This window comes from Trichosurus vulpecula, chromosome 7, assembly GCF_011100635.1.
Source record: "Trichosurus vulpecula isolate mTriVul1 chromosome 7, mTriVul1.pri, whole genome shotgun sequence".
Taxonomy (NCBI): Eukaryota; Metazoa; Chordata; class Mammalia; order Diprotodontia; family Phalangeridae; genus Trichosurus; species Trichosurus vulpecula.
Window position 1 is genome coordinate 148513339 of NC_050579.1, and position 13937 is coordinate 148527275.

Sequence of the window (13937 nt, forward strand, 5' to 3'; positions counted from 1 at the left end):
TTCAGAAACTTTTAAAAAGAACCCAAATAAAAATTTGAATGACAAAATGAACAAGACTTTAAGAAACTTTTAAAAAGAACCCAAACAAATGGTAGTAAAGCCAATGAAACAATCAATACTAGCTTAAATTCATCATGTCATCCTGAATATATGGGTGGAACAAACTGCCATATTCACGTAATAAACAGACTGTCTCACCATTAGCTTTTTTTGGTTTGTTTCTTTCCAAATCGAGCTGATTCTTTCTTATTAACTTCCAGAGGCTCTTTGGGCCCCTCTTCCCACTGCAGATTTAACAGATGCTTCTGACGAAGCCTTCAGTGAACATGAATTCTAAACAATGAACAGGCTGGCACTTGCCTGTATCTGTCAGAAGCAGACAAAATATGAAATTCAGCCTGACGGCAGGGAAGGCAGGAGGCAAGGAAGGTCAGGTAAATTAATCAGTGAAGAAGTTGGGAAAATGGCCAGGTAGGGTATTTTCCTAAGAGGAATATAAAAATGCTATAGAGCTGGTCTATTGCAAGGGATAAGTAAAAGGAAATAGAGAGGGGGGCAAAGGAAATAAAAGACCACATTTTCAGAGCTTAGATAATATATGTTAATAATAATAATGAATATATCCCAGTTTAGGGTATACACAGAAATGTCACTGTGTTATGGTGAGGCTCAAAGGAGATTCATTAGTTGAATGAAGTGAATGAATGAAATGACTGTTTCAGGTACCTTGTGGGAGAGTCCTTGTTCTTATCAATGAGTTTATATTCCACAGGGAATAAATGACAGCTACAAAGATAAGTAAATCTTAAAAAAAAAAGGAATGGGGGGATGGGAGAACATTAACAAAGTCGGGGAATGAGGAGAGATCTTGTGTAGAAAATTGCTTGAGATTAGCTTTGAAGGAGATAGGCATTGAGGAGGTAGAATGAGGCTGAGGATTTAAAGCATTCCAGGCATGGTAGGGCAGCCTGTGCAAAAGTTTAGAGGTGGAAGACTGAATGTCAGGTACAGAAAACATCAATTAGGCCTGTTTGACTGGAATGTGAAACATGTCAGGGGATATACTGTGAAATCATTTGGAAAAGACAGGCCAGGGTCTGATTATGATGGGCTTTAAACGCTAAACCTGCTAAACCCAGGAATTTATACTTTAACCCAGAGACAATAGAGATCCACCAAAGCTTCCTAAGCAGAGGAGTGCCATGGTCATAACCATTCTTTAGAAATAGCAATTTAGCAGCTGTTGGGAGGATGGATTGGAGAGAGGAGAGCATGGAGCCCAGTTAGCAGGCTATTGTGAAATGAACAAGGAGAGAGCCGATGAGGGCCTGCCTAAAGTATATATGTAAAGTGCTCTACAAAACTTAAAGCATTTATATAAATGTTAGTTATTAAAATAATAACTATTATTATTATCATCATTATTACTAAAAGAGTCACTGGCTTCAGGTCTTCTTGTGTACCTAATCTTTTAGTCTTTACCCAACACATATTTGGGATTTGCAAAAATGCCTAGATATCATTACTGACCATCTTCTCTACCAAGTTTAGTTAACAAAGTTGCAATATGCTGTACTGATACAGGCAATGTTGGGGGGAATGGTTATGATGGAAGGTAAGGTACATTTATTTTCAAGCAGCAAAATGCTCCATTAAAGTCTTTCCTATATTTTTTTTTACTCCCCATTGCCAATAGCCACGAGTGATTTCTATAGCAGTCAATTCTTTATTAATTGAACAAATACAAAGGAACAGAGGATCATTATTGTATTAAGCAGGTAATCCTGAGTTCTTTTCAATTAACTTGGAGAATGCTTGACAAAGTAGGCAGATAAGTTGAAGTGCAGCTAAGCTAAGATGGAAATCAGGACTAGTCCTTCTAGTTAGCCACGTCTGGAATACAGGATCCAATTCTGGGTATCATGTTTTAGAGGGGATCAGAATGGGAGAGATATTAGGGCTATCCAAAAATTCTTTGACAAGTACTCAGTTTACCATCACTAGAAGTCTTCATAAAGAGGCTGGATGATCACTTTGTAGGACACTAGAAGGGAGATTTATGTTTCAGGTACAGGTCGGAGGTCCCTGGTGAGTCTAACATACTATGATTCCATAAATTGGCTGTAGGAATTAAACTCAAACTCTTCCTTTTCCCTGAATTACAGCTTCAGGAATTCTTGAGAAATGAAATAAATGAAGGCAATAAAAACTTTTTTTTCCCCAGAGAACATGAATATGTTTGCTTTCTTTAAAATCTCAGTGAATTTATTGTATTCTTATCCTCTCAACTCTGATTCAGTCTTTAATATTTAATATGGAAAAGAGCAAGATAACATATGTGTGTTAAGCAGAAATTAAAGAATCTGCAGTTGCATTTGGAAGAAAACAACATTACTGAGATTTAAATAAATGCTTCTGGATTGTCAATATGTTTATATGATATTGTCAAAGCTGTTTCTCAGTCCTGTCCTACTCTTTGTGACCCCATTTGGGTTTTTCTTGGCAAAGATAGGTTTGCCATTTCCTTATCCAGCTCATTTTACAGATGAGGAAACTGAGGCAAACAGGATTAAGTGACTTGCCCAGGGTCACACAGCTGGATGGTTTGCCATTTCCTTATCCAGCTCATTTTACAGATGAGGAAACTGAGGCAAACAGGATTAAGTGACTTGCCCAGAGTCACACAGCTAGTAAGTGTCTGAGGCCAGATTTGAATTCCAGAAAAGGAGTCTTCCTGACTTCAGGCCCAGTACTCTATCCACTGCACCACCTAGCTGTGCATTTCATAACTGTGTATATAACCATTTGACATAATTAAATTTCCCTAGAGGTTTTTACTTTCTATTTTAGTATGGAGTTTCCTTAAAGAGTTACTTTCAGTGTTTTGACAGCATTCAAGGGAAAAAAAAGGCATTATTATAGTTCAGTAAACCAAGTAAGCATTAAATACAGTTCTGTAACTTGGCAAACATGTCAGAATTCTCTAAGGAGTTAGTTTCCTGTATTATGGGCATATCCTCGATATCTATGTGATTCACTTAATAATGAAGTGTAGTTTGCAGCTGCTGGGATTTATAGACTATCAAAGATTACACACAGGGTTATCCGTTTAATCACAGCAATAAAATAGTTAAGCTTCCACAGGCATTATTATCACCATTCCTATCTCTACCAACATAGCTACCGTAGGCCAGGGAAACAAAGTTCTCACCATCTCTCTCACCTTGGCACTGTCAAATGGTTCAACACCAGAAATGGATATGGTTTTATTAGTGCAAATTACACAGAAGATTCATTACTATCTGCTTTGCTGGACTTTCTATTGGACTTGCAGCTTTTGGTGATGCTAAAAGTGTTGTCTCTCCCTTCTAGAATTCAAGCCCCTTGAGACCAAGGTCTGTCTTCCTTTTTATGTTTTTATTCTCAATGCTTAGCACAGTGCTTGCCGTACGGTAAATGCTTAGCAATCAAAAAAAATATTCATTCATTCATTTGGTTTTGAATGTTGACATGGTGATATAGTAGCTTGCCTAGAGAGGTAGCTTGGTGTAGGGGCTGCAGACTGAATCCCAGTGCTTTGTAGCCATTCTTGCGCAAGTCACTTAATTTCTCTGGGTTTCATTTTCACAATCAATAAAATGAAGAGATTAGACCTGATGAACTCTAAGGTCCCTTTCAGATTTTAAAATCCCAAGATTCTAAATTAAAGCAACTATTCCACAGTCAAGTGTCCTATACTAGTTAATTTCATGGTTGCCCTAACTACTTGGATTATCTTGGTTGGTTGAGTCTGCTAACTTCTCTCTGTCTCAGTTTTATTATACGTAAAATGCAGATAATGCCACTCATTTCAACTTATACCATTTCATTGTTAAATAAACTGTGCTATGTTAAAGAACTTTGAAAAATATAAATTACACAAATCCTAGGTATTAATTATCATATCATTTGTATTATAGCTTTTACATTTCAGTAACTACATTTGAGTATTGTTTATTTCCAGAAAGTTGCCATGATAGTATATAGCCGATAGAGGTTTTTTTCTCTTTCCCTATGTCAAATGCCTACATACATGTGAATATATAGAAAGGAGAATTTATTAGCACACAGTCACCGTCATCTTCATCAACATTTTCATGCTTTCCATCTCATTTTCTTTGCCTGGCAGTTTCTGCAACTCCTCTCTACAGCCCAGCCAATGAAAACTTTTGTTCCCAAGAATGAAGTTACAAAGATAACAAGGATCATAGAATCATAAGAGTTGGAAGGCACCTTTGAAATCATTTAGACCAGGTCCCTCATTTTTAAAAATGCTAAAATTCATCAGTTCTCACAAAATGTAAGTATTTTATTCCTTGGATACAGAGATTACATACATATGAAAAAGTTTATACAGAATGTCCCAGAAGTCTTAGTACAGTTTTGTTTTAATAGCTTTAATAATGTTTAATCTTTAAAAGCTTTAATAATGTTAACGGTAACTAATATTTTTGTTGCTCATTTCTCTCTTTTTTAAAAAAAAGCAGAAAGAGGGACAAAATATTTGCATGAAGATATTATGAGTCCAATATTTATTTGTATTTTTCAATTACAAAATACTATTTTAGAAGCTCCTTTCCACTTTTGAGAACTGTTAGATATCACTGACATGTGTTTCACAAATGGCTAAGAGCCATTTATTTATTTTCATGCAATACAATATGATCTTAATTAGGTATTATAAAACAATCTATAAAATCAAGAAGTAGGAGTTAAGTTTTTAAAAAAGATTTTTGTATCACAATTATGAATAAAGGAATACTTAAAATGAGCAATATGTTATTTTTAAATGATTGTATGGTACAGCTCTTACCTAATGATTCTCTTTATGAATGATTTAATATCTGAGATTGAAGTAGTCACTGAAAATTAGGGATCAAACAAAGTGTTTTAAGAATTGCTTCAGGGACAATAATCCTTTCATCCTGGAATACTTGTCAAAGAAACTGTCATGCCAATAGGACTGTGTGGCAATCTTATATTCCTAAAAGACTTTCAGAATATCTAACTTGGTAGTACATTGTGCTTTCTTTATACTTAGTCCCCAACCTAAAAAGGAGGAACCTGAAATAGGTCCTGAGAAAGAAAGAACTAAGAACAGAACTTTTCATTTCTTTGTTGAGGAAAACATACTGATGTGTTCTGCTTCAAGTTTTCACTTCCTTCAAAGTCTTTTTTTTGGGCAACTCCACTGGGCTTTGAGGGAAATATTAACAGTTTTTAAAAAGAATGCCAACCTTAATTTTGAAAGTCACAGGTTTAATTTAGTTAAACTTAAGAGAAGCAGCGTGACACAGTAGTTAATGAGCTAGCCTCAAAGCCAGGAAGATCTGGGTTCAGATGCCAACTCTGACACATACTGGCATAGCAGCCCTGGTCAAGTCACTTAATCTCAAAGGGCTCTATATCATTAAGACTCCTTGCAGAGAAGGTGCCTACTTTCATCAGTAGAAGGAGCTTTTTCTTCTGGGCAAATTCAACCTAGACCAGTGAAAACTGAAGGTCTGGTCCTTATCCTCCTTCCCAAAACTTAATGTAACTAATACTGTGGTCATGACACCAACTAAGAAAATTCAAGATAAAAATAAGCTTCCCTGTCTTTTGGTCCTTTATGAGGGGTTTCTATTTACTTATATATTCAACTCAATCTTTTCTTAGGTTTTTCTCCTATTAGACTCTGAGCTTTTTGATTGAAGGGAATATATCTTACTCTTTTTTCTATCTCCCACATCTTCTAGGATAGCACCTTATGCATCTTAGGCATTCAATAATAACTATCTGTTGATTGAACGAACAGCTACAGCTAGACACTTCATGACTTGTCACTCACATCAACCTTAATTTACTTCACCTCTTTACTGGAGTAACCTTAGAAGTTCAGTTGATGGACTAAATTAAAAAAATAAAACTAAAAGCTAGCACAAAGGGACCAAATTACTCTTAAGACTGATCGACTGTCTTTCCTCTAGGATTTATTTATATTATTATAATTATTATATTATAATATATAATATACTCTATTATTATATATTATATAAATATCCTAGATATTTATTTATATCTAGGAAATAATTTTTTTCAAAGACCTGTGACTGCACAATATCATAAATTTTACTGTAATACTAAGTACTAATGCATGCTAATCACCACAGATTCAGCATTCCAATTTTAGAGAACAAAGATAAGCAGAAAACTAGGAAAAAGAGTGCTTGTTTTTGACACAGTAAAATGCTAGTCTGAAAAATAAAGTCAAATTTTTAATACAATTTTTGACGCAATCTCTTAAGTGAGAGAGTTCTTTTTCCAATTTAATGCCACATCAACTAGCTACTTCAAAGCAGTCACAGTCGACAAATAAATGAAGACTTTATTAACTGCCTCTCTGGCAAAACTGAAATGTGGCATTTCCTGTTCAAAGTGTTAGCAGCAATAAACAAAATCTTAAACCAATCTTAAATAATTTCACAAAGAACTCTCTCAAAATACACCTTTTCTACTCCTGGGGGGGGGTTGGGAGAGGGGGGCAAGAATGCAGTCTCTGTTTCCTTTAAGGAAAAATGAACCTGAAGATTGAAAAGTCAGTCTCCCTCCCTCCCTCCCTCCCTCCCTCTCTCTCTCTCTCTCTTACACACACACACACACACACACACACGCACACACCCCGAGCAAGAGCTGTGCGATTCTAACCCTTGTGGATTCCAACGGCCTTGAGCCCATGTGGCATCACTTATGGAACTTCTCAGATTGTGTGAGTCAAAGTGCTGGGCCACCCCATAGACATAACTCCAAACCAGAGACAACTGTGAAGCACAAATCATAAAGCGGCACAGAAATGAGGTCTCTGTCTCTCAATTTCTCTCTCTCTCCCCATCGCGCCCCCCCCCCCCCCCCCCCCCGCCCCGTAAGTATTGGAAAAGCTATAGGTATCTGGAAACCAACATCGGGCGGAGCTTGAGATGTACTTCCTCGAATATGATTCTGCAGCCCCAAATCGGGCCAGTTTGTACAGAGCAAAGATCCTCCGAGCACCCCTCTTCCTCCTCCCCCCGTAATTCCAACACATCAAGGGGTCAAAGAAGCGGAGAGTGAGAGAGGCGAGAAATGAGGGCTGGGAGGAATCAATGCCCAGGAAACTTACCCCAGGGAGAGAGAGGGGCTGTGGGCGATGGCGTACGTGCCCATAACCAGTTTAATAGTATTGGGCTCTCCCGGTGTACCTAGCCTTGTATTGGTTCTTTAAATTGAGGAGGGGGTAAGAGGAGAGAAGGTAGCCGATGCTGTCTGTGCAGGCTAGGGCAGCCTCCGACTTGTGGCTTCACTCCACGCTCCCTCGCCTCTGTTTTGGGGACAGGGGTCTGCGAAGCTCCGGAGCGCTCCGCTCAGGGCCAGGGACAGCAGCGCCCGGCCCAGTTCGGCCCGTGCGCAGCGGGCCGGAGCTAGCTAGAGGTGCCCGTCACTTTCCGCCGCTTCCCCAGCCTTTCCGACCGAGATGCTCCTGTCCCGGCAGTCTCTTACCCACTAGAACCCAGAAGGCCGGGGCAAACTTTAAACTTGCCCAAGAAAACTTTGTGCGCTCCGAGCGCTCTCGCACTCTTGCTCCAGCCCCCGCGCCCTCTCCAATCATCCCACTCACCGTTCCCGGGCCGCTGCAGCCGCTCAGTCCTCAGCAGGCTCGTCGTCTTGGCCCGGGCTCTCCGGCCCCCGCCGCCCCGTTTTCACTCCATGGCGGCCGGAGCCTTGGGTGGGGGAAGCCCGCCTCCCCTGGCGCCCCTCAGTCCCCGCTGCTCCATGGATGTGCGCCAGAACTCCTCAGTCTGCGCCTCTCCACCGCCCCCCGGGATGCGCTGGCCGCCTGAGCCTAGGGCCGGCGGGAGGGACTGGGTCCGCAAGGAGAGCAAGCTAGGGGGTGGGGCGGGGCGTGTAGGGGTGGGGGCTGGGAGGCCGAAGGGAGGGGAGGCTGTGCCTAGGCTCCACTAGGTGGGGGGGGGGGGGGGGGGAAGATTAGGAGGAGGGAGAGAGGGAGGAAACCGCAACGTCATCAGAACCAGCTGTGAACTGGGGAGGAGACTGGGACCTGGGGAACCCCCTTCCTCCTGCAATCCCCACTTCCCCCCAACCCTTTGCCTTTTCTTAGGACTTGTTCCCTCCAGGCCTTCTTTTCCAGCCTTTTTCCTGTCATACATGCCCTTCGTTTCAGCTTGTCCTGCAAGGCTTACAAGAATGAAAAAAAACTGGGTCCTGCGAGATCCAGCCTAATGCTTTCTTTGGCCACGCAGGTCACCTCCCATCACGATGGGGAAAGGGAAGTCGTGGTTACAAATGGGGTCCGGGTGTCTCTTTAACCCCACACGTAGAGGAACGAGCCCTGGAATTTTTGTTCTCTTACCTGGAAAATGAGTGGGTTTAGATTGGATGATTTCTAAAGTCCCCTCCAGTTCTAAAAATCCTATGATGCTCTTGAGTCCCTGGAACAGTCTTATTTAGTTTCATGCTTTCGACAAAGAGAAAGTCACCTACCTATTTAAGTACGGTTCTCAAATAACCTAGGGGGTAACTTTAGCGCTACGCTTCAGTAATTGAACCATGTGGACAGTCTCAATCCTCCTCAGAATTGGGAAGAGGGGAGGGGTTTCACCGCAGTTGCATCAGAAACTACTACGTTAAAAAAAATAGTGCCCCAAATTCTCATTAGACAACTACAAAATCTCAAGCATTTTTCCAAAATACGATGAAATAGGCATTGTATCCTTTTCTCAGATATTTAAATATTCTACATTCTTTTCCTGGAACTTGGCTTCTGGAAGTGCTGTAGAGAACAGTTGACTTCACTAAGGAATTTAGAAAGTGGATTTTCTTTGAGGTTTGATTGATTCAATATGCTGATTGCTTATATCAGAAACTTGAATATGAACCAGTGAGAGTCCTTATCTTGATCAAATTCCCATCTCAATCAAGAAAAACACAATTTTACAAGAGTTGTATTCAGAGATAATCAACATCTTTTTTTTGTCTGACATTTCATTTGATGTTTTATTTTGCAATTTTAGATCTTTGTTTTCTCCCCATTTATTTTTCTTTTGATAAGAGAAGAAATTTACTGTTGAGCTAGCTTTTAAATAAAACTTTTCATCTGATTATGGTGGCAGTAGGGCATAACTAGAGACTGATGAGTAAGAGGGAACCTCTAGAATAATGATAATAATCATAATGACATTTACATAGCATCCACTGTATGCCAAGTATTTTACAAATATTATCTTATTTGATCCTCACAACAGCCCAGAGAGGAAGGTGCTATTATTATCCCTATTTTAAAGTGGAGGAAATAGAGGTTAAGTGACTTGGCCAGGGTAACAAGGCTAGCATCTGAGACTTCATTTAAACTCAGGCCCAGCAGCACTCTATCAATTGAACCACCTAGCTGCCCCAGCTGGAATACTCTAGTGCAGTATTAGCTAAGAATTATAATAGCATTTACCTAGTGCTTTAAGGTTTGCAAAGTATTTTAGAAATTTCTAATTTTATCCCTACAACAACCCTGGGAGGTAGATGTTATTATTATTCTCATTTTATAGAGGAGGAAACTAAGACCAAAAGGGGTTAAGTGACCTTGTGTGACCAGGGACAGACACACAGCTAGGAAGTGTCTTCAGCCTATGTAAACTACATAGACAATATACAAACATGGAATAATCTTGGCTTGTATTTCAGAACCCTGGGGCCTTTCTTCCCTCCATTCCAAGTTCTCTCCTTAGAGATGGAAAGCATCTTTTCATCATGGGTCCTTTGCAATTGTTTCAGATCTGTGTATTGATCAGAGTAGCTAAGTCTTCCACAGTTAATCATCATTGCAATATTGTTACTATGTATGACAATGGAAGTGTGGATTAGGATTGTTGCCACAACAAAGAAACCAAGACTGGATCGGGATGGGGGTCAGGTTTTGATTTCAAACCAAGAACTTCCTGAGACCAAGTGGATTGGAACCCAGAGAGTCTTCGAAATCAATTTTCCCAACCAGCAGTCTGCCAGGAATTACCCCTTTCTCTATTCGTATGAAGAGCAGATGAAAGTGCTCAGGACATCTAGACTGGATTGAAATTCGGGGAGAAACCTTATGCTTTGGAGTCCTGAATTTAGAAACACCGAGCTGCATTTAAATGCTGGATTTGGAGGAGTGCCAAACACTCTCAAATATTTGACAATCACAAATTCTGGAGTAGAAAGAGTAGTGTGGGTATCACCCTTCTGGAAAACAAAGAAACAAAAGGCTTTGTATGGCTACTTTTGCTATGGCCAGCAAAAATGAGCATTACCAAATGAAATACTGGGAGCATTCTATCCTCTCAATTCTATAAGGCAAAGTAAGGCTGTACTTTCATGTACTTTTCATGATGATGATTTCTTTTTTGAAGTGAGTTCATAGGAAATTAGAAAGTATCCTTTAAACCAACACTGATTAGAAACATGCAAATTAAAACAACTTTAAGGTACCACTTCACAGTTATGAGAATGGCTAACACGACAGAAAAGAAAAACGATGAATGCTGGGGAGAATGTGGAAAAACAGGGACACTATTATATTGTCGGTGGAGTTGTGAACTGGTTCATCCTCTCTGGAGAACAATTTGGAACTTTGCCCAAAGGGCTATCAAAATGTTCATAACTCTTTCACCCAGCAATGCCACTACTAGGTCTGTATCCCAAAGAGATTGAAGTAAAGAGGAAAAGGCCTATATATACAAAAATAGTTATAAGCAGCTCTTTTTGTGGTACCAAAAATTGGAAATTTAGAGGATGCCTATCAATTGAGGAATAAATGAATAAATTGTGGTATTTGTGATGGAATACTATTGTGCTATAAAGAAATGATGAGCAGGATAATTTCAGAAAAAACCTGGGAAGAGTTATATGAACTGATACAAAGTAAAGTGAGCAGAACCAGAACATTGTACATAGTAACAATATTGCAATGATGATTAACTGTGGAAGACTTAGCTACTCTGATCAATACTCCAATTTGAAACAATTCCAAAGGACCCATGATGAAAAGATGCTTTCCATCTCTAAGGAGGGAACTGATGATTTCTGAGTGCAAATTGCCTAAAGCATACTTTTTTTTCACTCTTTAAATGTTTTTTGCTTTTTTTTCCCAACCTGGCTAATATGGAAATGTTTTGCATGTCTTTATACTTATAATTAATAGCATATTGCTTGCCTTCTCATGGGTGGGGGAGGGGCAGGATGGAGGAAGAGAATTTGGAACTCAAAATTTTAAAAAATGAATGTTAAAAACACATTTTAAAAAATAAGAAAATTAAAAACTAAGGCTAGGGTAGACTATGGGAAGGGGGAATGGATTTAAAATTTAGTACTTAATATCGTCAAAAGACATTTCATGAGTTTTAAAAATTTCAGCAATTTTAAAAGGTGTAAACATATACACTATCTAGAATCTTTGGAGAATTTAAATAATGAACTTTTAAATAAACACTTATTTAGGACCTATCAATCAAAGAGCATTTATTAGCTATATGTCAGGTCTTGTAGTACATGATGGGGATTCAGAGTTAATATTCTATCAGGGAAACATGCACGCATACATTTAAGAACATGTAAATTATATACAAGGTAAATAGAAGTATAGCAGACTTTAAGGTTGATGAAGTTAGTATTGCACAAGGTAATTTCAGGGGAGGATCTTGCTGCTGTGGAAGATGGAATCAAGAAAGGCCTGTTGCACCACAGGACTTTAAGGACTATTCCTTCCCTTATTTGTATCCACAGCACTTAACACAGTGCCTTGCATGTAGGAAATGCTTAGTAAATCCTTGCATGGCTTGTTGGCTTAGCTTTGAAGGGACTCTAAGAGGCTGAGAGATAGAGGTAGTGAACGCCAGGCACGTTGAACGGCCTGTGGAAAGGCCCTCAGATGGGAGATGGAAGGCTGTATTACTATAGAGGCAGTTAGGTGGCACATGGATACAGGGCTGAACCCGGTCAGAAAGACCTGAGTTAAAATCTAGCTGAAAATACTAGCTGTGTGATCTTGGGCAAGTCACTTAATCTTAGTTTCCTCAGCTGCGAAATGGAAATTGTAATAATAGAATCTACCTCCCAGGGCTGCGAAGATCAAATAAGAGAATATTTGTAAAGTACTTGAGCACAGTGCCTGGTGCTGTCCAAATGTTGCTGTTATTGTATTGGAGGAACAGCAAGGCACCGAGGTACCGTTGTGGATACAAAAATTCTTTTGCAATGGCATAGTCCTTTCCCTCAAAAAGCTTATAGTTTATTGTATTATATGTAAATACATACATATATGTATATATATGTATATGTGTGTATATATATGTATACACACACACACATATATGTATATATGTATGTCTACACACACATACAGCTAAGTGTAAAGTCATTTTCTGTAGAGCCCTACTCTTTGGGACCCAATTTGGGATTTTCTTGGCAAAGATACTGGAGTCGTTTGCCATTTCCTTCTCTAGGTCATTTTACAGATGAGGAAACTGAGGGAAACAGTTAAGTGACTTGTTCAGGGTCACACAGCTAGTAGTATTTAAAGCCACATTTAAACTCCGGGCCCAGCACTCTAACTGCTTCACCACCTAGCTGCCTGGTAAGTATGATACTTATGATTTTATTAGGATATGATGGGGGCAAATAAAGATACAAAGCATTCTAGGAAAATTAGAACTGAAAGAGAACACTTTTAGCTGGTCAGTGGGAGAAAGGGTGATCAAGAAAGGCAACTGAAAGAATAAAGAATGTATTATTATTTTTTTTTTGGGGGGGCAGAGGAAGGCATTTTATTACGTTCCCGAGAGAGTGGGTGTGGTGCTCACGGGAACACTCACACTGATACAGCTGCAGGAGCAGGGGTAACCATTCCCTCCACTCCTGCTAGATTCATGGTTAGTTTATAATCTTTGTTTTTTACATAGTTTTCCTAGGTTATACAGTTTATATAAATAGGATAATAAGGATACAGAAGCAAAAGTGAAGTTAATGAGATTTTCCTTGTCTTAGTTTAGGATTAAACTATATTCTTTTACTTCCCCTACTTTCCCTTTTTAACATATGCAAATTATACAAGTCAGTAGGCCTGGATTTTTGACCAAGACCAGACCCTAGATAAGCTTGAACTGGTTCAAGTGGGTTTGACCTCTCTAATTCCCTAGACTGCCTTCTCAAAAAGTATGCACATGCGTACAAGCCTCTGACCTCTGCCTGACGGACCTTGAGGCCTGGTCTCTGCTAAAGCTGGGGTGGGGGAGGGCAGGGAAGCACACCTTTAGTTCTGTGGAAACAAAACTCCTCCTCCCATTTCTTACAATTTCCCCCTCTTCTTTTATTCAAATTTTTGTTTCCACATTTTTAATATTCCCTTACTCTCTTTCTCATCTGAATTCTTCTCCTTAATCATCATCCCCTTAAATATGGGAAGGATTGATCAAGGCATTGACAAATCAAAGGGGGCAGTCCCCTTTGTAAATACAGATACAGAGACCCAAAAGAAAACGATAATGCAACTGTCCCTTTAAGATTCAAAAGTCTCTTCCCATAAGCTGTCTGGCAGGGAACATCAGTGAAGTCTTCTGGTCCTTGGTATTTGTTCCAGCCATCTCCAGCATCTTCTTCTTGCCTTCTTGTAGGAACCAGCTTTCTTTCCAAGGAATGTATTACTTTTTAACTTTTGGAAAGAAGGTATTCTATGATCTACTGTTAGCTAGTTACCTAACCTAGGAATTACCTAATGGAGTGGGTGAAAACCCCAGATTATGCCAAGATAAAGGTTTTTTAATGAAAGGATAAATGTTTCTCAGTGTATTTACTTACTTTGGGTGTGTCTGGTGGCTGAGGGCTGAAGTTACAGTGAT

At 39.4% G+C, this 13937-nt stretch overlaps 1 protein-coding gene across 1 annotated transcript in view; it reads right to left on the reverse strand.

Annotated features, from left to right (window-relative positions):
- DSE (dermatan sulfate epimerase) overlaps positions 1 to 7875 on the reverse strand; it is a 93724-nt gene extending 85849 nt beyond the window's left edge. Inside the window, exon 1 of the mRNA XM_036768619.1 lies at positions 7673 to 7875. The gene's annotated coding sequence lies outside the window, so the exon portion shown is untranslated. The remainder of the gene's footprint in view (positions 1 to 7672) is intronic.
- Positions 7876 to 13937: the final 6062 nt, after the last annotated feature.